We start from the raw sequence: 24,590 nt of genomic DNA, 5'->3' as shown, positions 1-24,590 counted from the left end.
GCAGTGAAAATCACCCAGCAGTTATGTATTATTCATGATTTATAATCATTCACGCTCTGGAATACCAGTGAAAATAAAAAAAGGTTTCCATAGCAATGAGACGACTGCACTGAATTAAAACATTCACCTCATTGCTGCTACTGGGATTGACACTTTAAACGCCAGGGTTTCTCCTGTGAAAATAAAGTAAGGAATCGGTCTCATCTGGTCATATGATGAGATGAAGTTCTCTTCAAGTGAGGCCTCCCACAGCCCACTCACTGATAACTTCAGGGGGATGTTTGTTTTAAAATCCCACCCAATACTGTCCAGATTTCAATTCACTGACGGTTTCCAGGGTCAGTCATAGTGTGAATGATACACTGTGTGAACCTCTTAATTTTGTTATTAAACGTAGTAAATGTTAAAATTAAAACTAAGCCATTCAGGAGAGACATTGGGAGGCACTTTGTCACATAAAGGGCAGTGGAAATCGACAACAGTCACCCCCCATAGTTATTGAAGGGTGGGGACTTCAACACAGTTTGATAACTCTTTGTTAAGCAAGGGAGAGAGAATTAATACAGCACAATGGCTCAAGGGTCAGCCATGTTCAAAGCCAATGGTAAGGCAAGGTTCAAGGAGGGAGAAAAAAACGAGGTAAAAACAATGACTGCAGGTGCTGGAACCCAAATTCTGGATTAGTGGTGCTGGAAGAGCACAGCAGTTCAGGCGGCATCCAAGTAGCTTCCAAATCGACGTTTCGGGCAAAAGCCCTTCATCAGGAATAAAGGCAATGAGCCTGAAGCATGGAGAGATAAGCTAGAGGAGGGTGGGGGTGGGGAGAAAGTAGCATAGAGTGCAATGGGTGAGTGGGGGAGGGGATGAAGGCGATAGGTCAGGGAGGAGAGGGTGGAGTGGATAGGTGGAAAAGGAGATAGACAGGTAGGACAAGTCCGGACAAGTCATGGGGACAGTTACTGAGCTGGAAGTTTAGAACTAGGGTGAGGTGGGGAAAGGGGAAATGAGGAAACTGTTGAAGTCCACATTGATGCCCTGGGGTTGAAGTGTTCCGAGGCGGAAGATGAGGCATTCTTCCCACTCTGCCGAGGACATGGAGGTCCTGGGCCTCCTTCACCGCCGCTCCCTCACCACCAGACGCTTGGAGGAAGAACGCCTCATCTTCCGCCTCGGAACAATTCAATCCCAGGGCATCAATGTGGACTTCAACAGCTTCCTCATTTCCCCTTTCCCCACCTCACCCTAGTTCTAAACTTCCAGCTCAGTAACTGTCCCCATGACTTGTCCAGACTTGTTCTACCTGCCTATCTCCTTTTCCACCTATCCACTCCACCCTCTCCTCCCTGACCTATCGCCTTCATCCCCTCCCCCACTCACCCATTGTACTCTATGCTACTTTCTCCCCACCCCCACCCTCCTCTAGCTTATCTCTCCATGCTTCAGGCTCTCTGCCTTTATTCCTGATGAAGGGCCTTTGCCCGAAACGTCGATTTCGAAGCTACTTGGATGCTGCCTGAACTGCTGTGCTCTTCCAGCACCACTAATCAAGGAGGGAGGTCAGGTGACACAGTGGATTGTGTCCCAGCCTTGAATCCAGAACCTCTGGGTTCATGTCCCACTCTTGGACTTTATGTCCAAGGTCAGTGGATGGTTATGTGGTCAAACAGGTCAAGGATCAACTTCAAAATCTTTCCTGACCCACACCAATGGCAGGTGGTAAGAATAGGAGAGATTTCTGGTCAGCCTGGACCATGGATTTCTGGACAAAAACTTTGGAGCTTCCACAATTGCCATCCACTGCTCCAGACTACAACACGCAGGTAAAAGTAGATATAAGAGGTAAAAACAATAACTGCAGATGCTGGAAACCAAATACTGGATTAGTGGTGCTGGAAGAGCACAGCAATTCAGGCAGCATCCTGATGAAGGGCTTTTGCCCAAAACGTCGATTTCGCTGCTCGTTGGATGCTGCCTGAACTGCTGTGCTCTTCCAGCACCACTAATCCAGTAAAAGTAGATATAGCCAGAGAAACCCAAATTCCGAGTGAGCTGAAACATACTATGGTACTCTCAAGAGGCTGAATGGCCTCTTCCAAGTGCTTCGATCATTTTCTTTAATTGAAAAAAATACTTTTACTCATAAAAAAAACACATTATCTGCATACACAAGTACTGAAGCAGCTCTGTACAGTCTTTGCATAGCAAAAAAAAAACACATTGGAATTTGACATTCCCTGCAGTTGCAAAACCAAAGGCATTTCTTACTCATGCAGAACACTACTTATACACATTGAGGCACCAAGAGGATCTGATAACTGAACAGACTCTTGTTAAACTTCTGCAGAAAGACCTTAGATGGTGGTCTTTCCCCACTGCACCTTGGCAGCAGTTGCCCTGGGCTTTAATGTGTCCCTCAGCAGGTCATCCTGGATTTTGGAATGGGACATCTGCAACACTCAATCAAGATCAACTCTCTACACTGGAAGACCAACATGTTTCAGGCAGACCAAAGAGTATCTTTCAGAGATGATAGTCCATCAGGTGCAGTCAATGCTTGTCCTGGTGTGCGTCCCAGGGAACAGCCCATAGAGCAGAGAGTCCTAAGTCACAGAACCACTCAAGATGAACCTTGACAAAAACTGCTGTATCTCCCTCCAGACCTTCTTTGCAAAGACACATTCTAGAAGGAGATGCACGACAGTTTCTTCGCTAACATAGTCACTTCAAGGGCAGCGTGTAATGACACACAGAAACCGGGCACGCATGAAGGATGTGGTGAGCAATGCCCTTCTCACCACCAGTCAAGTGATGTCTTGGTGCATGTTGGAAAGTTCTGGTGATGAGGTATTCTGACAAATGACTCAGGGAACCAGATGACAGAATCCACCCTCTCTTCTTCCTGCAGGATTCGAGGACATTACCATCATTCATGGGGAATGTAAAGAACTGCACAGCTGCTAGTATTGAAAGGCAATCTGCTCTAAAAGACCGCTCCACAGCTCTGCCCACAACTCCCTGCTAAGGGGGGGCGGACTGCTTTCTGGAATCAAGTCGGGGTTTAACACTCACTGACTGTATTCACAACACAATGGGTCACTCATCTGACCCCAAAAGCGACCCCTGTCCAATGTACATCCTTAAGCCTCACAGGATTTCCCTGGTTCTCCTCAGCCTGTTCGTTCCACGTAAGTGTTTAAGTTTAGACTGAATCGGTTCCCAGGTTTCCAAACCTGAGAAAGAATTTCCCCAAATGGAGGCCTCTCAACTGACAGGGAAGCTGCAGCAACATCACAGTCTAGCTCCTACACAGAAGTCACACTTGATTTCTTTATGTTTGTGACTGAACTGATGACAGACAGAAAGATGAGGTGCATTTAAAAAAAACACTTCAGAAGCATCTCCCATAAGGTTGAAATTCCATAATTTTGCAGACACACGCAGAGAGAACAGTCCAGCATGTGATTTTTCCACTCATCATAAATGTTAATGCAAACAAAAATATGAAATTTTAATTGTTTAATTATAAATTAATTATAAAATTTAATAATTAATTTTACAATAAAAAAAGGTCAGCAAGTCTGGTCACTCCATTTCCCACCCATCCCCTAGTTTCCTAGAACATACTCCCTACCAGCACCATGTCACATGCAAATACAAGTCTTCTGGGATAGGTCCAGACCCCACTGCACTTGCCAGGACCAGGTGAGCACTCCATTGTCAGAGATACTATTCCCCGGGTGAGAACTCAAAGCAAAATTACCTCTGCCCTTGCAAAGTCCACCCGACCAAATTACTTTTGCCCAAATCTGTCATAATCTTTGATTGCTTTGAGTTAATGAATTACATCACAAATACACATTAATGAATACGATCTTATAGCTATTACAAAGACACGGTTGGAAGAAGACCGAAGTTGGGAATCAAATATTGAGAAGTGTGTGACCTTTCAAAAAAAAAAGGGGAGGGGTGGTGGGGTGGCTTTGTTCGTAAAAGATGGAATAAATGATAACAAGAAATGATCTTGGATCAGAAAGTGTAGAATATTTTTAGATGCAAGCAAAAAATAACAAAGGGAAGCTGACATTGATGAAGTAGTCTACATGGCCCCTGACAGTAACTGTTCTGCAGAACAGAATAAATCAGGAGGTAATGAGGGCATACTAAAAAAGGCAGTACATTAATCATGGGTGACTTTAGTCTTCATTTAGATTGGGAAAAATAAATCAGTAGTGGTAGCCACAAGGAAGAATTCATGAAATGCACTGGAATAACTTTTGTGAACCTAACCAGGGATCAGGCAATTTTAGGTCTGGTATTGTATATTGTGGGCATAAAACACATTTCAGAATAAAAGATTCCCTAGGAGACAATGATGTGCTATTGACGTAGAATTTGACATTCAGTTTGAGTGTGAGAAACCTGGGTCGGAAACAACTCTGCTAAACTTAAATGCAATTACACGGTACTGAGGGAATAGTTAACGAGTGGATTGGGAAAGGATCGCCAAACAATGGTAGGAGTTTAAAAATGTTCATGACTCACAACAGAGGTACATCCATGTGAGGAAGTAGGATTCTGGGAAGGGGATAAACTGGCCTGAAATTGAGGACAGTATCAAATTGAAAGAGAAAAAAACATATAGTGTGGCAAAGGTTAGTAGTGAATCAGGGAATTTGGAAAGTTTTCAACTGCAATACATAAACCAATAAACGAAGAACAAGCTAGTAAGTAACATAAAATGGACAACAAGAGCTTCATTATTAAATATATGAAAAAACTGGAGAGCGGTCACAGTGAACATAGGCCCCCAGGAGAACAAAGCTGGGGAAATAACAAATGGGGAGCCAGGAAACAGCAGAAGAATTTTGCATTTGTCTTTACAGTAAGAATTTCCCTAGAGTGAGGGAGTTCAAAACTAGGAAGCATATTTTTAAGGTGAAAAGAGAAAATTTTATAAAGGACATCAGGGGTGACTTTCTTTTAAACACAAGAGTGGCTCTTACTCAGAGAGGAAGTGGTGGATGCAGGTACTGTTACAACACTTGAAAGACATTTGGTTAAACACACAAATAGGAAAAGATTTGCAGGGATTTGGGCCCTATACAAACAGATGGGAGTAGTTTAGTTTGGGAACATGGTTGACATGGATTAGTTGGACTGAAGGGTCTGTTTCCACGCTGTATGACTCTATGACATTAATAGCATTCCAAAAGTACTAAATAATTAAGGGACAAAATGTGGTTAGAAAAAGGTACACTGGAAACTAATGGGACTAAAGACCAACTTGTACCCTGAAACTCATGAGATGCATCCTAGGATATTAAAGGAAGTAACTACAAAGATAACCGATGCACTGGTAGTAGTCATCCGGGAAAGTCCCAGAGGAAAGCTGCCAATGTAACACTTTTGTCTAAAAAGGGAGACAGACATAGAAGAGGTAACTGTATGCCAGTTAGCTTACCATCAGCCTTTGAGAAACTGGTAGATTCTATTATATAGGTGTAATAGCAGAGCATTTAGAAATACATAACATGACAAAGTAAAGACATCATGTCTTCATGAAGGGGAAATCCCCATACCTGAAGTTTAGTTCAGTTCTTCAAGGAAGTAACAAGCAACGTAGATGATAAAAGAGTCCTTCTCAGGATGGCAGTCGGTGACAAGAGGCTTTCCACAAGGCTCAGTGTTGGGATCACAATTTTCCACTTTATACATTAACGATCTAGGTGAAGGGACTGAAGGCATTCTGGCTAAGTTTGCAGATGATACAAAGATAGGTAAAGGGACTGGTAGCATTGAGGCGGCGGGGAGGCTGCAAAAGGATTTGGGCAGGTTAGGAGAGTGGGCAAAGAACTGGCAGATGGAGCACAATGTGGGAAAGTGAAAGGACATGCGCTTTGGTGGGAAGAAGAGAGGCATGGATTGTTTTCTAAATGGGGAGAAAATTCAGAAGTCTGAAGTGCAAAGAGACTTGGTAGTTCTCGTCCAGGATTCTCTCAAGGTAAACTTGCAGGTTGAGTCAGTAGTTAGGAAGGCAAATACAATACTGGCATTTATTTTGAGAGAACTTGAATATAAAAACAGGGATGTACTTCTGAGGCTTCGTAAGTTTCTGGTCAGGCCACATTTGGAGTATTGTGCGCAGTTTTGGGCCCCATACCTCAGGAGGGATGTACTGGCCCTGGAGCATGTTCAGAGAAGATTCATGAGAATGGTCCGAGGAATGAAAAGCTTAATATATGAGGAATGTTTGAGGATGCTGGATTTATACTCAATGGAGTTTTGAAGGATGAGGGGGAATCTAATTGAAACATACAGAATACTGAATGGCCTGGACAGAGTAGATGTTGGGAAGATGTTTCCATTGGTAGGAGAGACTAGGACCCGAGGGCATAGCTTTGGAGTAAAGGGAAGACTTTTTAGAACAGAGATAAGGAGAAACTTCTTCAGCCAGAGAGTAGGGAATCTTTAGAATTCATTGCCACAGAAGCTGTGGAGGCCGGGTCATTGAGTATATTTAAGACTGAGATAGATAGGTTCTTGAGTATCAAGGGGATCAAGGGTTACAGGGAGAAAGCAGGAGAATGGGGTTGAGAAACCTATCTGCCATGATTGAAAGGCAGAGCAGACTGAATGAGCTGAATAGCCTAATTTCTGCTCCTGTGTCTTATGGTATTGTAAAGGGGAACCAATGGAATAATATATTTGGTTTTCAAAAGACATTTCATAAAGAACTGCACACAAGGCTAGTTCATAAGAGTCCATGGTAATGAATGCATTATGTTAGCAGGAATGGATGACTGCCTAACTAATAGAAGACATTGGGATAAAGGGGACACTTTCAGGCAGGCTATGTGTAACTAGTGGAGTGCCACTGGGATCAATGATGGCGCCACAATTATTTACAATACGTATGAATAATTTGGCTAAGGAAGTGAATATACTATTGCCAAATTTACAATTAACACAAAAATAGGTGGGAAGGAAAGTGTTGAGGATGACAGCAAGAGACTATCGAGGGATATAGGCAGGTTAAGTGAATGGACAAAAATTTGACAGATGGAATAGAATGGGGGACAATGCGAGTTCCTGCACTTTGGGAGAAGAATACAGGAGCTGAATATTTTGAAATGAGAAAAAAGACAACAGAAGGATGCAGCATAGAACGATTCGAGGTTCCGGATTCATAATTTAGAGAAGGATAGCATCCAGGTTCAGTAGATAATAGGAAAAGTAAATGGAATGTTGACCTTTAGTTTAAAACTCCATTCTCTTTGAAATCAGAAGGTCTTACTGGAACTATAGAAGATACCAATCATACCACAAGCAGAATGCTGGCTGAGTGATATTATCACTAGAAACTCAGAATGCAATCCAGAAACTCAGCGAATGCGCTGGGGACCAGGGTTTGAGTCCCCGCCACGGCAGATGGTGGAATATGAATTCTTTTTCTTTAAATCTGGAATTCAGATTGTGACCATTGTCAGTTGTCAGAAAAATAAATCTGGTTCACTAACATCCTTCAGGGAAGGAAATCTGCTGTCCCCACCTTACAGGTGACTTCAGAGCCACAGCAACATCTTAGGCTCTCAACTCCTCTCTGAAATGGTCTAACAAACCACTCAGTTGTATCAATCGCTACGATGTCTCAACTAAAGGAATGAAACCAGATGAACCACCTAACTTTATCCTAGACACTAGGAGAAAATGGCAGAAACAGCCCATCAGCTGTGCAAAGTCCTCCTAACAGCTGGAGACTAATGTTAAAATTGGGAGAGCTGTCTCACAGCTAGTCAAGCAAAAGCTCGACATGATCATACTCACAGAATCATACCTTACAGATAATGTTCCAGATAGCATCACCATCCCTAGATATTTTCTGTCCCAGCAGCAGGACAGATCGCGAGGTGGCAGCACAGTGGTATACAATCGGGGAGAGTTGCCCTGAGAGTCCTCAATATTGACTCCAGACTCCATGAAGTCTCATGGCTTTAGGTGAAACATGAGCAACAAAGCCTCCTCTGATTACCACAAACCATCTTCCCTCAGCTGATGAATCAGTGCTCCTCCATGTTGAGTAACGTTTGGAGGAAGCACTGACAGTGGAAAGGGTGTAAGAGTGGGGGATTTTGATGTTCATCACCAAAAGTGGCTCAGCAACAGCATTTCTGATTGAGCTAGTCAGATCCTAAAGGACATAGTTGCTAGATTGGGTCTGCAGGAATCAAGACGGTAAGACATACCTGATCTCATCTTTACCAAAGTATCAGCTGCAGACGCATCTGTCCATGACAGTATCAGTAAGAGTGACCACCGCACAGTCCTTGTGGAGACAAAGTCCCATCTTCACATTGAGAATACCTTCCATCATGTTATGTGGCACTACCACCATGCTAAATGGGACAGACTACAAACAGATTTGGCAACTCAAAACTGGGTGTCCATGAGGCACTGTGTGCCATCAACAGCAACAGAATAGTACTCGAGCACAATCTGCCACCCCATTGCCCTTCATACGCCACACTCAACCATTATCATCATGCCCCAGGGGAACAATCCTGGTTCAATGGAGTGTACAGAACACATGCCAGGTTCAGCACCAGCACCAGACATATCTAAAAATGAAGTGTCAACCTGGTGAAGCTACTAAACAAGACAACATGCATGCCAAACAGCACAAGCAGCAAGTTACAGACACACCTAGGCAATCTCATAACCAATAGATCAGATCTAAGGTTTGCAGTCCTGTCACATCGCAAGTGGTAGTGGACAATTGAACAACTCACTGAAGGAGGTGACTCCACAAATATCCCTATCCTCAATAATGGAAGAGCCCAGCAAAATCAGTGCTAAAGACAAGGCTGAAGCATTTGCAGCAATCTTCAGCCGGAAGTGCTGAGTGGATGATCCATCTTGGCCTCCCCCCAGTGGTCCCCAGCATCACAGCCAATTCAATTCACTCCATGCAATATCAAGAAACTGTTGGAGTCACTTGGTACTACAAAGGCTATGGGCCGTGACAACATTCCAACAATAGTATGGAAGACTTGTGCTCCAGAACTACCCTCATACCTAACCAAACTTTTCCAGTACAGTTACATCACTAGCATCAACCTGACAATATGGAAATTTACCGAAGTGAAAAGCAAGACAAATCCAACCCAGTCAATTACTGCTCCATTGTCTACTCTCAACCATCAGTTGTGATGGAAAAAGTACCAAGCAGCTCTGCTCAGCAATAACCTGTTCAATGATGCCCAATTTGGGTTCCACCAGAGCTACTCAGCTCCTGACCTCATTACAGCCTTGGTTCAAATATAAACAAAGGAGCTGAATTCCACAGGTGAGGGGAGAGTGACAGCTCTTGACATCAAAGGTGCATTCAACCTTGTGTGGCATCAAGGAGCCCGAACAAAACTGGAATCAATGGGTATCAGTAGCAAATCTCCACTAGAATAGAGCCTTACCTGGCATATTGGAATATAGTTGTGGTTTTTGGAGGTTAGTGATCTCAGCTCCAGGACATCTCTGCAGGAGCTCCTCAAGGTGGTGTCCTAGGCCCAACCATCTTCAGCTGCTTTATCAATGAGCTTCCCTCCATAAAGGTCAGAAGTGGGGATGTTCACTGATGACTGCACAATGTTCAGCAACATTCACTACTCCTCAGATATTGACACAGTCCATGCTCAATAGCAATAAGATCTGCACAATATGAAAAATGGCAAGTAGCAATCATGCCACACAAATGTCATGAATACCATGACTAAATCCCCCATAATTAACAACCTGGGGATTACCACTGCCCAAAAACCCAACTGGACTCACCACATCTAAAAACAGTTGCTACCAAGGCAGATCAGAGGCTAGGAATAATGCAGCAAGTGACTTACCTACCGACTCCCCAAACCCTGCCCAGCATTTACAAGGTACAAGTCAGGAGTGTGATGGAATACTCCTTACCTGCCTGAATAGATGCAGCTCTAAACAACACTCAAGAGCCTTGGCATCATCCAGGACAAAGCTTGAATGGCTCCACTATCGCACAGTAGCAGTAGAGTGTACCATCTACAAGATGCACCTACAAAATTCACTAAAGATCCTTAGACAGCACATTCCAAACCAATGTCCACTTCCATCTAGAAGGACAAGGGCAACAGATTCATGGGAACACCTACAAGTTTCCTTCCAAACCACTCACTATCCTGACTTGGAAATATATCAACCATACCTTCAGTATCGTTGTGTCAAAATCCTGGAAATCCCTCCCATACCTACAGCATATGGATTGCAGCGGTTCAAGAAGGCAGCTCACCACCATTTTCCCAAGGGCAACTAGGGGCAGGCAATAAACGCTGACCAACCAGCGACACCGAGTGAATAAAGAACAGTTTTGGTCCCCTTATTTAAGGGGAGATATCCTGGCATTGGAGGCAGCCCAGATGAGGTAGACTAGGCTGATTCTGAGTATAGAAAAACTGTCTTTTGAGGAGAGGTTAAGTAAGTTGGGTCTATACTCATTGAAATTTAGAAGAATGAGAGGCAATCTTTTTGAAAGAAATGTGAGTTTTGGGTCAAAAACAAAAATTGCTGGCAAACTTCAGCAGTATCTGTGGGAAGAAAGCAGAATTAACATTTCAAATCCAGTGATTTTTCAGAGTTTTTCCAGCATTGTCTGTTTTTGTTTCAGATCTCTACTGTCTGCAGTTCTTTGTCTCATTTAAAGATTTTTGGGGAACTTGACAGGGTGGAAGTAAAAAGGATGTTTCCCCTTGTCGGAGATTCTAAGACCAAAGGGTATGATCTCAAAATAAAGGGCTGCACATTTAAGACAGCAGAGGAGTCTTTTTTTGCCCCTCTCAAGTGGTGATACTGCGGAATTCTGTATCACAGAGGGCTGTTAAGGCTGGATTGTTAAGTATATTCAAACTGGAGATTGACAGATTTTTAATCAGCAAGGGAATCGAGGGCTATGGAGTAAAAGCAGGAAAGTGGAGCTGCGGATTATGAGATCACCTGTGACCTCACTGAATGGCAGAGCAGACTTGATGGGCTGAATGGCCTACTCTTCTTCCTACATCTCAGGGTGCGCCCTTCTTCCATGGTATTATCTTGGGGGTGAGGGACTGTTTTTTTGACAGAAACAGCAAGAAAAGGCTGTCTCATCATGTGACCTGTTCCAAATCCGAAGTCTTTATACAAAGAAAATGAGTGGTTGCTTTGATTAGACAGATCTTGTGGATTTCACACCTTGAAGATCGATGGCAATCTGTGCCTTTGTATTTGAAATATCCACTCAACTGATAATACATTTCTTAGTGAGTTCCAGGAAAGGAGATCGAGTTAAGATCTGCCTGGGATCTTCTTTCCGGACCAACATTGTATTCAACAATTTGAAATGCTAACCTCTACCCTTACTCTGCTTCCTTTGTCTTTGTTTTATCTAGTTTCTTGTCTCTTATTTCCTTTTTGTTTGCTTTAACTTGCCAGCTATGTATGACACTTCCTCCAGACATATTTATTTCTTCATTTGTCCTCTTAGCACTCTGTTTGGCCTTGCATCTCAAATCACTGAGATCACCAACTTACCCTTTTGTTCTTTTTCTGACTCTCTATCCTTGCACTTTCTTAAAATATTCCGAATGTTTTATGGAATTTTATTTCTAGTTTTCTATATCTGCAGGGGGATATTTTGCTTTTGTCTAACTTCCACCCGCTGCTGATGAAAGGTCATGGAGCTGAAATGTTAGCTTTTTATTTCTGTCTGATGTTGCTATCAGACCCTATGAGTTTTTCCTGCATTTCCTCCCTTTGTTTCAGATTTCTCACAGTCACAATTGCTTGCTTCTATATATTAAAGTTTATTGTTTAAAGCTACTCAGGCCAGAATCTGAGCACTAGTTAATATTGCTGGATTGATGTCTTTTTGCTGTAAGTGTAACCATGGAGTTTGCACATTCTCCCTGCATCGGTTTCCTCCCACAGTCCAAAAATGTGCAGAGTAGATGAATTGGCCAGGCTAAATTGCCCGTAGTGTTAGGTGAAGGAGTAAATGTAGGGGAAGGGGTTTGGGTGGGTTGCTCTTCGGAGGGTTGGTGTGGACTTGTTGGGCTGAAGGGCCTGTTTCCACACTAAGTAATCTGATCTTAATGTGGCCAATTCTTGGTTAACTGCAGCATCAGTGGACTATGCCTTTCGGAGACTCTGATCTGTATAGTTGCTCCATCACAAATTCTGGCTTCTTACCACGTTTGCCCTGCACTGAGGCTGTGCTGTCTTGTGAGACCACTACCTTTCAGAGACACTTGTGTCTCCAGCTTGTCCTTACCTCTCACTGTCTATGACTCCTGTAAACTCTGCAACATGTGTAATTGACGTTTCGGGGACAAGCCCTTCATCAGGAATACAGGCGATCTTCCGTAATTATACCGGCACCACTCCCCACCTCTTCCTCCGCTAAATTGATGACTGCATTGGCTCCACCTTGTGCTCTCGCGAGGAGGTTGAGCAATTCATCAACTTCACCAACATATTCCATCCTGACCTTAAATTTACCTGGACCATCTCTGACACCTCCCTCCCCTTCCTGGACCTCTCCATCCCCATTAATGACGACCGACTTGATACCGACATTTTTTTACAAACCCACCGACTCCCACAGCTACCTGGATTACACCTCTTCCCACCCCACCTCCTGCAAAAATGCCATCCCGTATTCCCAATTGCTCCGCCGCCGCCATATCTGCTCCCAGGAGGACCAGTTCCACCACAGAACACACCAGGTGGCCTCCTTCTTTAGGGACCGCAATTTCCCTTCCCACATGGTTAAAGATGCCCTCCACCGCATCTCGTCCACATCCCGCACCTCCGCCCTCAGACCCCACCCCTCCAACCATAACAAGGACAGAACGTCCCTGGTGCTCACCTTCCACCCTACCAACGTCCACATAAACTAAATCATCCGCCGACATATCCGCCACCTCCAAACAGACCCCACCACCAGGGATATATTTCCCTCCCCACCCCTTTCCACCTTCCGCAAAGACTGTTCCCTCCGTGACTACCTGGTCAGGTCCACGCCCCCCTTCAACCGACCCTCCCATCCTGGCACCTTTCCCTGCCACGCAGGAATTGCAAAACCTGCACCCACACCTCCTCCCTCACCTCCATCCAAGGCCCTAAAGGAGCCTTCCACATCCAAAGTTTTACCTGCACATCCACTAATATCATTTATTGTATCCATTGCTCCCGATGCGGTCTTCTCTACATTGGGGAGACTGGTCACCTCCTCTTAGAGCCCTTTGGGGAACATCTCTGGGACACCCGCACCAATCAACCACACGGCCCTGTGGCCCAACATTTCAACTCCCCCTCCCACTCTGCCAAGGACATGGAGGTCCTGGGCCTCCTTCACCGCCGCTCCCTCACCACCAGACGCCTGAAGGAAGAACGCCTCATCTTCCACCTCGGAACACTTCAACCCCAGGGCATCAATGTGGACTTCAACAGTTTCCTCATTTCCCCTTCCCCCACCTCACTGCAGTTCCCAACTTCTAGCTCACCACTGTTCCCATGACTCGTCCTACCTGCCTATCTCCTTTTCCACCTATCCACTCCACCCCCTCCCCCCTCAACCTATCACCTTCATCCCCTCCCCCACTCACCCATTGTACTCTATGCTACTCTCTCCCCACCCCCACTCTCCTCTAGCTTATCTCTCCACGTTTCAGGCTCTCTGCCTGTATTCCTGATGAAGGGCTTTTGCCCGAAGCGTTGATTTTACTGCTCCTCAGATGCTGCCTGAACTGCTGTGCTCTTCCAGCACCACTAATCCAGAATCTGGTTTCCAGCATCTGCAGTCATTGTTTTTACCAACCTGTTTAATGCTTGGCAGCACAGAACTTAAAAACAACACAGAGGTGACAAGAAGTCAAGGCTTTTTGTCTTGCAATCATCCAGACAAGAAAAACTGGTTTCTTGTCCCCATTTTAGCACTGTTTAAGAACTATGGAGGGGAACAGGCCAAACACAGGCAAATGGGACTAGTTCCATTTAGGAAACCTGGTCATCATGGATGAGTTGACTGAAGGGGTTATTTCCATGCTCTATGACTCTAACGGCAATATAAACTAAACTGAATATAGCCGTCTGGTATAGTGTTCCTGTGCTGAGTCTCAAACATGTTGCTCCCACCGTTCTTCTGATATCCAAATAATATCATTTATTTCCGAAACTTATCCATTTCTTCTTTTACCACAGACTCCTCAATCAAATCACCTCTCAATCTCCTGAGCTCCAAGTAAAACAACCACAAACTCTCCAACCTAACCTCAACACTAAATTTCCCTGGAATCAATCTAGTAAATTCCCTCCGCAGCTCGTCAAGGACCCCAGAACGTTTTCTAATCATATAAACTGCCTGCTGAGTTTGAGCTTGCTTCTACTTTCCTTCTTTGTTCCAATCCATATCAAACTTTTCTCTACCAATCTTGAGCAGGCAGCTCGATTCCCTGAACCGTGACAACGTTGTATTTGGGATTTCATTGATGGGCTTCTGTCTGTTGGCCAACCCAACTACCTCCAAATGGGAAATAATTCTAGTTGCTACAGAACAATGGCAACACAGACTTCCACCAAAGTTTACAAACACCGACTCCCAGGAGACAGCATAGCCCGATTGTGCCCAAGGGGGAGAAAACCGGCATTTATGTAGTGCCTTTCATGAATTTCGGAACTCCCAAAGCCCCATAAAGCCAAATGAGATGCTGTGAAATGGAGTCATCTTTGTAGCATGGAAAATGAGCCAGCCAAATTGTGCACAGGAAGATCCCACAGAGCATTTTTATTTAAGAAAAGAAAAGGGCCAGAGCATCTGCATTTTCACCCATGTTGGTTGAGGGGTAAATATTGGGCAGAACACCCAGGATGGGGACCGCCCTTAGTTTTTTTTCCCCAAAATTATGACCCTGGGACCTTTCACATCCACCAAAGGAGCAGACGGTACCAACAGACCGACGAACATCCGACCATGGCTGATTGGATTTTGCTGTCATTTTTGGATGTAAATTGACATTCTCTACCCACTGCAGCACTATCTTCCTCCTTTCTGACAACAGGACCGATTCCTTGTATCCTTAATCGGATAAGATTTCATTGACAATGCCCTCCATGTGTGAGGGAAGCAAGTTCCAGCATGGCCCACTGCACACAATTGCCATGAGCGTTCCAGAATTTCATCTTGCCATCAGGATATATTCATTCAGAGCCAACAACATTGTTGCGTAGGCAGATTAAGCCACTCTGAGCTGTTGCTATAATCAGAGCTCCCAGGCTGGGTGGCAATCTGTCAACTGAATCTGCAGCAACACACCCTCTCTACCACTTGCTGGGTGGCAACCGGTGCCAGGGTCAAAACAATCCCATGCAGGCACAGGCCATTCTTCACAGATGGGATTTCAATGAAGTGGCAGGACTGTTCCACATGGGAAGGCTTCACACACCACCCTGACCATCCCTACCCGCCTTCTGCATTCATCCAGACATGAGTAGATCTGGTTCATTTCCTCCCCTGCTTAGCTTGGGAGCGATATCATCAATTGTTTTGCCTACAAATGCTGTCTCAGTGCAACATAATGACACTCAGCACTGAGTGGGCATTAGAAACCTGGCATTCAAATTCTAACTTAAGGCCACACCAAGCAGCTATCATGGCGCCACTGTGGTTGGTACATAGCTATGCATATTAAATGCAGAATGATGGCAACTCAGTTGGGGAGGTAGATGGTGGCATATCAATGATGCCACTAAGCTAGTAATCCAAGGGCAAATGTTCTGAGGACATGGGTTTGAATCCTACCGTAGCAGATAGTGTAATTTTAAACTCAATTCTTTTTTTTTGAAAAAGAAGTGTCTGGAATAAAGAGATGTCCTTACAGCAACTCTTGATTGTCAGGATAAACCAGTTTATGAATGCTCTTTTAGGGAAGGAAATCTTGCCCTTGTCTGGGCCACGTGTGACTCCAGACCCCACAGCAATGTGATTGACTCTTAACTGCTTCTGGGCGATTAAGGATGGGCAATAAATGCTGGCCTAGCCAGCTACATACCTCTTCCATGAATGAATCAAAACAAGAAGCGCTTTAAGTATTTGTCAAATTGGTAACAATTATCTGTCTTGAAGGTGGTTGATGAGCATCTTGCTGCTTAACACAGAGAAATCCAGGGTGCCTGGTAACCTCATGTCTGGATGACCGACTACCAACCATATCTGAAATATTCAGCAATTTCAGGATGTGGGAGCTGGTTCGTTCCTCGATGATGAGTCAGTTGCGATTACAGAGAGTTGGTGGAATGATTCCAAAGCTGTCGTTAAACGTTAGGAAGGTGGGTGGATGCAAGTTGAAGCAAGTCATTCCAATCTACCATTCATCAGCTATGTGATTACAGTTAGACTGTGTCCAAACCCCCATCTTCAAAAAGGCCACTGGTGTAATGCTTCCCTGAACATTGGCCAACGCAAAGACAATTCCAGGAATTAAACATTAAATCTGACGGACAGTGTGCTTTTAATTGGATAAATGGCTGAGTGTTGCAAAACATTGATAATATTCATTTGACTGCGACAGCAAACACAAGAGGTGGAAAACATATTAACCCTTCAGGCAAAAAAAAGGAAAAACAAAAAACAGACATGCATTTATCTAGCACCTTCCACTATCTCAGGACATCCATAAGCACTTTGAAGCCTAGGAAGCACTTTTAGTTGGAAGTTATAATAACTGTCATAACAGAAGACCAATATGTGCACAGTAGGATCTCACAACACAATGAAAAAAAAACTACATAATTTAGTTTTGCGATGTTTGTTAAGGGTAAGAAGTTGAGCGAGACATTGAGGGGGTGGAACTCCCTTGCTCTTTGAAACAGAGTCACAGGATCTTTTGTGCACATGAGAAGACAGGTAGGACCTTAATTGAACTTCTCACCCCAGAGCTCAGGTTAAAACAGAGGGAGCAGGTGGAGTAAAAGGATCCTTCATATTCTTTCCCCCATTAGAACAAGTACAGGATACAAAAAACTAAAACACCTGAGATTTAAGATGACTGGTAAAAGTACCAGAGGGTACATGAGGAAAATCATTTCCACTTTTTAGAATCATAACATTCAAAGCTAAATCAGTCATGTGCTGGAAAGTGGGCCTACTGTAGCTTTGGTGATATACAGATTCAATGGGCTGAAGGGTCTCTTCTGTACTGTATGATTCTATGGCACTGTAGCTGATTTACTATTAACGATATTGGAATTTCAGTTTAAAAATGATCCTTTGGAATTGGATTAAACATTTTTCTGTTTACTATTACGCAATTTTATTCCCAACATGAGGCAGCATGGATACAAAGCTGGCAGAGTGACAGGGATCAGAAAGGAGTGGCGTGATTATTTTTCAGAGTGAAGGCTAAGGTACACTGTAGCTCCCCAGAGATCAGTACTAGGAACACTTCTTGTCCTGATTTGTGTTAATGACTTAGACCTGAGCTTACAGGGCACAATTTCAAAACATGCAGATGACATATGATATGGACGTATATTGAACAGTACAGCACAGGACCAGGCCCTTCAGCCCATTGCGGAAAAGGACTGCGCCCAACGTCATGAGGATGGAAGCAGATCATGGGATAGATGGACACATGGCAGATGAACTTTAGTGCGGAGAGTCCAGATGGCACATTTTGGTTAGAAGAATGAGGAGCAACTATACTAAAAAGGATACAGGAAACAGACCAGGGGTTATATGTTGGGAATCTGTAAATCGTTGAGGGGTGGCTGGGATGTTTGGCGAAGTAGCTTAAAAAAATTTATAAAGGCTTGGAAGTTCACAAAAGTGTTCAAAAACCAAGAACATTACGATGAATCTGTTCAATCTCAACTGCAGTACTGTGTCTCAAATTCCTGGCACTGCACATTACAAATTTAAAAACTTTAATTTAAAGTGAATTTAAACTCATTGAAGAAGGAACAGAAAAGATTGGGGAGAAGGGCTCACGGTCTAAGGCTCTTCAGTTTTGTGGACATATTGGGTAAGCTATTCACCTCACAAAGTCGAGAGGTGATTTAATGGGAATGTTTTAAATCATGAGGAGTCCAGACAGACTCACAAAGAAGAAACTGTGCCCATTGCCATGAGATTTGAGAACCAGAGAATTCTGATTTCAGATGGCTGGCAAAGGAATTGACAGCAAAACAAGGAACATTTAGATTTAGATTACTTACAGTGTGGAAACAGGCCCTTCAGCCCAACAAATCCACACCAACCCGCCGAAGCGCACCCACCCAGACCCATTTCCCTACATTTTCCCCTGCACCTAACACTACGGGCAATTTAGCATGGCCAATTCACCTAACCTGCACATTTTTGGACTGTGGGAGGAAACCCACGCAGACACAGGGAGAATGTGCAAACTCCACACGGACAGTCGCCTGAGCGGGAATTGAACCCAGGTCTCTGGTGCTGTGAGGCTGCAGTGCTAACCATTGTTTTCAAATGCAGCAGGTAGATACAATCTGATTTGCCCAACGGTGGGGCAGAGTGAAGGCGAGTTAGAGTGAGACAGACTGCGAAAGAGTGTGAGAGAGAGAGAGAGAGAGAGAGAGAGAGAGAGAGAGAGAGAGAGAGAGAGAGAGAGAGAGAGATGGTATTAAAAACAAAATGGGTGTGAGAGAGAGACTGTGAATAAAGGGTGTGTGAGAGACAGTGTGAAAGAGAAAAAAAGAGACAGAACAGAGGGAGAAGAGCAAAGAAGAGGAAAGAGGAGAAAGAGATGGTCTTAGCTCCTTGAAAGTGGAGTCGCAGGTAGATAGGATAGTGAAGGCAGCATTTGGCATACTTTCCTTTATTGGTCAGAACACTGAATAGAGGAGATAGGAGGCCATGTTACAGCTGTATAAAATATCAGTTAGGCACTTTTGGAATATTGCATGCAATTCTGGTCTTCTTTCTATCGGAAGGACGTTGTGAAACTTAAAAGGATTCAGAAAAGATTTATAAGGATGTTGCCAGAGTTGGGGGATTTGAACTATAGGGAGAGGTTGAAAATACTGGGGCTACTTTCCCTGGAACATCGAAGGCTGAGGGGTGACCTTTATAAAATCATGAAGGGCATGGATAGGATAAACAGACAAAGTCTTTTCCCTGGGGTGGGGAAGTCCAGAACTAGAGGGCATAGATTTAGGTATAAAAGGGATCCAAGAGGCAACTTTTGCATTCAGAGGGTGGTGCGTGTATGGAATGAGCTGCCAGAGGAAGTGGTGGACGCTGGTACAATGACACCATTTAAAAGGCATCTGGATGGGTATATGAATAAAAAGGGTTTGGAGGGATATGGGCCAAGTGATGGCAAGTGGGACTAGATTAGGTGTGATATCTGGTCAGCATGGACGAGTTGAACCGAAGGGTCTGTTTTCATGCTGTACATCTCTATGACTCTATAAAAGGGTATTAGAAGTCAAACATTTGCAGGGTATAGGGAAAGGAACAATTTGAATAGCTGGGAGAGAACCACAGACACGGGGTTCAAATGATCTCCTTCAGTGCTCTAACTTTATGACTACAGCATACCTGATTAACATCAGGTGCTTTGTAGAAAGTGCCAGTTATTGTACTTTACCCAAGGCACAGCATTAATGTCAATGATGGTGCAAGGTAGTTTGATTCTGCTCTTTTGAAAAAAAGCCTCTTTCTCCCTCTCACTTGTATATGATATTATTTACAAAATGACAAGTTCGACAGCCAGAACACTCAGGCAAGGCAACCTTTTGTTCTTTTGTTTCTGCTCGGCTGAAACCTCCATAACCTAAATTCCACCAATAAAAAGACACCTCTCCAGAGTAAAGGAGCTCCGATACAAAATACTGGATTTAACTAACTAGCTAAGGTTTTTAATTAAAATTGTCCTCGAGATGTATTGAAAAGGAGCTGGTCTACAATGGGAGCTGTTAACATCCAATGACCACACAACATCTTTTCCAGCTTGAAGAAAGCAAGCATTTAGATCACAGCTTTCCCAAAGTCTGCCCAAATTCTTTTGAAGTGCAATCACGGATGGGCATTTACTAAACAGGACATCTAGTTTATCCACAGCAAGATCCCACATACAGATAAACGGCCAGTTAAACTCATTTGAAATTCTGATGGCTGTATTCAAATACACACCTCATCCCATTTCCTGTCACCCCTAATCTCACACTGACCCCTGGTCAAGTCAGGCCTTCATTTTTAAAAATTTATGTTTTTGTGTTCAGAACCCTCTGTGGTGTAACCCAGCCTTGTCTCTGTAACCTCTTCCAGCCTCACCACCCTCAGAGATCTCTCTCTCTCTCTCTCTCTCTCCCACCATTTCTGTGGATTGGGAGCTTTCATTGCTCCATTACTGTTGGAGGTGCCTTCAGCTGCTTCAGCCCATTGCTCAACTTCTCCCTCAAGAATCATCGAAACTTCACTCTCTATCCCCTGAGATAGCATCTTCTCCTGAGGCCTGGGATCAAAAAGATGCACGATGGTGGGCCTGAACCATGGTTTTGTTCCGATTAGTCGGAATAACTGAGACACGACTTGAAAAAGGAGTAACATCCACCTGAACAGGAAAACTTGGTTTGATCTCACTGCCAAAAGTGCTGAAAAGCATCAAGTTAGATTAGGCGCTCAAGATTTAAGAGTGTTTAAAACATTTACTGACAGTACTTGGGAGTCATTGGTAACAGCAGCGTCCGCCCGTGAACAGTGTCTCGACCAGCTATTTCAGAGGGTAGTTAAAGTCAACCCCATTGCTGTGGGTCTGGAAACACAGCAGGCAAGAATGACAGATTTCCCTCCATAAAGGGCATTAGTGAACCAGATGGGTTTTTACAACAATAACTGTCATGGTGATTATTACAAAAAAATAGCTTTATTCCAGACTTATTTATCTATCCAAACTCCGCAGTCTGCCAAGGAAGGACTTCACCTCTGACGCCACAGCACTTGCTTGAGCATGACTGGCCCAGTAATATTACCATATTCCCCCAAATTGGATTGATTCCTATGATAATTTTATAGGCACTATTACAGAGACTTGCTTTCAATTAATCAAGTTTAAATTTTACCAGCTGCAAGGGTTGGAATTGAACCCTTGCCCCCAGACCTTCAGCCAGAGTCTCTGAATTATTAGCCCAACAGTATTGCCACCACACCACTGTCTACTGCACATTTAAGACAGAGTTGAGGAGGATTTTCAACGCTCAGAGAGAAGTCAAACTGTGGAATTCTTTACTACAGAGGTCTGTCGATGCTGAGTCATTAAGTATACTTAAGGCGGAGACTGACAGATTTTTAATCAGGAAGGGAATTGAGGGTTATGGGGAAAAGACAGGAATGGGAGTTGAAAATTGTCAGATCAGCCATCATCTAATTGAACAGCAGAGCAGAGATGGGCTGAATGGACTATTTTGCCTGCTACATCTTCAGGTACCAGAGCTTCACTCAGTTTGACAACCGTTCATCTCCCAATATCAAATGAAGTATTTCTGTTCAGTTCTTGAGACTCCTCAGATTGAGAATGCGATGTATTTGGAGCAATTTGCAAAGACCAAACATCCTGTGGATGGCACGGTGGCGCAGTGGTTAGCACTGCTGCCTCACAGCACCAGAGACCCGGGTTCAATTCCCGCCTCAGGCGACTCTCTGTGTGGAGTTTGCACGTTCTCCCCGTGTCTGCGTGGGTTTCCTCCGGGTGCTCCGGTTTCCTCCCACACTCCAAAGGTGTGCAGGTCAGGTGAATTGGCCATGCTAAATTGCCCGCAGTGTTAGCTAAGGGGTAAATGTAGGGGTATGGGTGGGTTGCGCTTCGGCGGGTCGGTGTGGACTTGTTGGGCCGAAGGGCCTGTTTTCACACTGTAAATAATCTAATCTAATCCCGTCACCTCCACACCTGAGAGATATGGCTGGTTTACAGGTGTCAGAAAGTTAACCCTCTATATGTCTCCACAACCATTGAGTGTGCTGTTAAAAAGAACCTCAGCATCGAGAAATCCAGGGCACAGCTTGCCATAGACACATGTCTGGCATTGAAGCCAATTACCAAGACTGATGCCACTTTTGACAGAGATTGTTGAAGCTGCACAAGAGGGAAGAAAAAGGATTATTATTATCTGGGAAGCAAAAATCTGATCTGCATCCTCTTCCTTACCCAACCTCTTCAGCCTGTACAAGAACTTGTTGCAAGGCAGCACAATCCCCTTGACAACACAGATGACAACCTGATCTAGATGTCACAGCCAACCCAACACACGTGCCTCATGTTTCCTGTTTCAATATTCATAGCCTTACAGCTACCTACATTCAAAACCATCTGCCATTCCTTAGCCCATCTGCCATACTGATCAAATAGCAACCTCTGCTAGTTCACCCCTCTTCCCATCTCTGTAATTTCTTCCAGCCCCACTACCCTCCACCCTTCCCTTCTTCTGGTCTCTTCCAGTGCCCGATTTTCATCACTTTACCATTTCTATTCAATATAAAGAATTAACATTCTCATCAACTCGACTTCCCGGCCCTGTTCTTCTCATCTCTCCAATCCCTTCAAGCCCAGAAATATATCAACCTTGCCTTGGTATATACAGCCCTGTAAAACAGACCCATTCTTGCAGTGATGACATTTATTTTGACTCAGTCCAAAATGGACCAACGTTAATTTGGAGACAGTGCCATCCAGAGACAGAGTGGAAACTATTCTGGCACAGTGTTTCAGTGAGACCACCTCTCATTCTCAAACTCTAGGGAATAAAAGCCAAGTCTATTAAATCTCCCCTGATGGGGCAAACCCCTCATCACTGGGATCAGCTGACTGGACTTGAAGGTTCTTCCTCTAAAGCAGTAAATAAAGTTTCCACAGTCTCAGAGGATCCATAGCGCTGCTCTCTCATGGGAGAGATACAACTGGTAGTGAATTTAACTAGAGGGTCACCATGCCCCAGACCCGGAGAGAGGTTGAAAAGGTGGGACCTTTGCGGTCACCTTAGCTGGTGCAGGAATTAAACCTCTGGTGTTGGTGTCTCTCTGAATCACAAACCACCCACCCATACATCTGCGGTTAGTGCAGATGTAAGGCCTTTCCAAGGTAAGGTGATCAAAACTGTGAACACTACTTCCGGTATCATCTCTCCTAAGCCTTATATTAGCGGCAGTAAAACGTTTGACTCTTTGATTCTAATCACTTTGTGATAAAAACTGACGTATTTACCTTCCTTTGCTGCACCTGTCGTTTAACTTTCTGTGACTCATAAAAAGGACACCGGAGCCCCTCTGAATATCATTTCCTAGTCTCTCACCTCTGTTCTGCTTTTCTATTTTTACTTCCACACTGAATATCTCCATATTACATTCAATCTGTAATATCCTGGCCCACTCACTTTCGCTGTCCATAGCCATCTTTTGCAGCCTCTTTGCATCCTCCTCCCAGATTACTCACCCAGCTAATTTTTAACATCAACAAACCTGGACAGGTTACATTTGGTCATTCCACTTGAACCATTGATCTCGACCATAAATAGAGGACCCTTGGCATTGATCCTTCTGGTACCCAACTAGTTACACTGCTTGCCAAACTGAAAAACGTTTATTCTTCCACCTTGTTTTTAGTCCATTAACAAACTTCTACTCGTACTAATAAATTGTTCCATAAGAACACCACAAATAAGAGAAGACCATTCAGCCCAAGAAACCTATCCTGCCATTCTATGAGATCAGGACTGATTTGCCCCAGACCTCAACTCTTCCTTCCCACCAGCGCATCACTGCTCTCAATTCAATATTTCAAGAATCTGTTTACCTCAACTTTAAAATCCTTTCAATGATGTAGCCTCCACAACTCTCTGGGGGAATAGAAGAGAATTTCAGACAGTCACTATCCTCTCGGAGAGAAATTCCTTCACATCTCAGCTTTAAATGAGTGCCACCTTATTCTGGAAGTCTGTCCCTAGTTTGAGATTTCCCCACTAGCGGAACCATCTTCTCAATACTGACCCTGTCAAGCCCTCTCAGAATCTTGTATGTGTCAATAAGATCATCCCTCATTCTTTAAACTCTCATGACTAGAAGTCTAACTTGTTTAGCTATTCTTGATAAATCAATTCCTTTATCACAGGAATCAACCTGATGAATGCCTTTTGGGCTGCCTCCACATCCTTTCTTAAATATGGAAAGCAGAACTGTCTACGATACTTCTGGATAGTCTGACCAACACCATGTATAGTCAGAATAAGACTTCCCTATTTTTAAACTTAAAAACCCCTTGCACCAAAATTCCCTCTGCCTCTTATTTACTTGCCTCATTTGCATGCTTTTTGTCTATTTCATGCACAAGAACATGCCGATCACAGTGCTGCACCTTTTTTGAACCTCTTTCTATTTAAATAACAGGCTGCCTTTTGATTCTTCCTATAAAAAGTCATGACCACACACCTTTCCTACATTCTGGGAGGATAGCTGAATTCAGTAAAGGCAGCCAAAACATTGATCAAGGAAAAAAAAATACAATAATCAGAGTAATCTAGTGAGAGAA

At 43.9% G+C, this 24,590-nt stretch overlaps 1 protein-coding gene across 7 annotated transcripts in view; it reads right to left on the bottom strand.

Annotated features, from left to right (window-relative positions):
• Nucleotides 1–24,590, bottom strand: part of ppfia3 (PTPRF interacting protein alpha 3) — a 129,594-nt gene that overhangs the window by 91,222 nt on the left and 13,782 nt on the right. The gene's annotated exons all lie outside the window — the stretch shown is intronic.

The sequence above is a fragment of the Chiloscyllium punctatum genome, chromosome 18 (assembly GCF_047496795.1).
Source record: "Chiloscyllium punctatum isolate Juve2018m chromosome 18, sChiPun1.3, whole genome shotgun sequence".
Taxonomy (NCBI): domain Eukaryota; kingdom Metazoa; phylum Chordata; class Chondrichthyes; order Orectolobiformes; family Hemiscylliidae; genus Chiloscyllium; species Chiloscyllium punctatum.
This window is presented reverse-complemented; position numbering and strand designations above follow the sequence as displayed.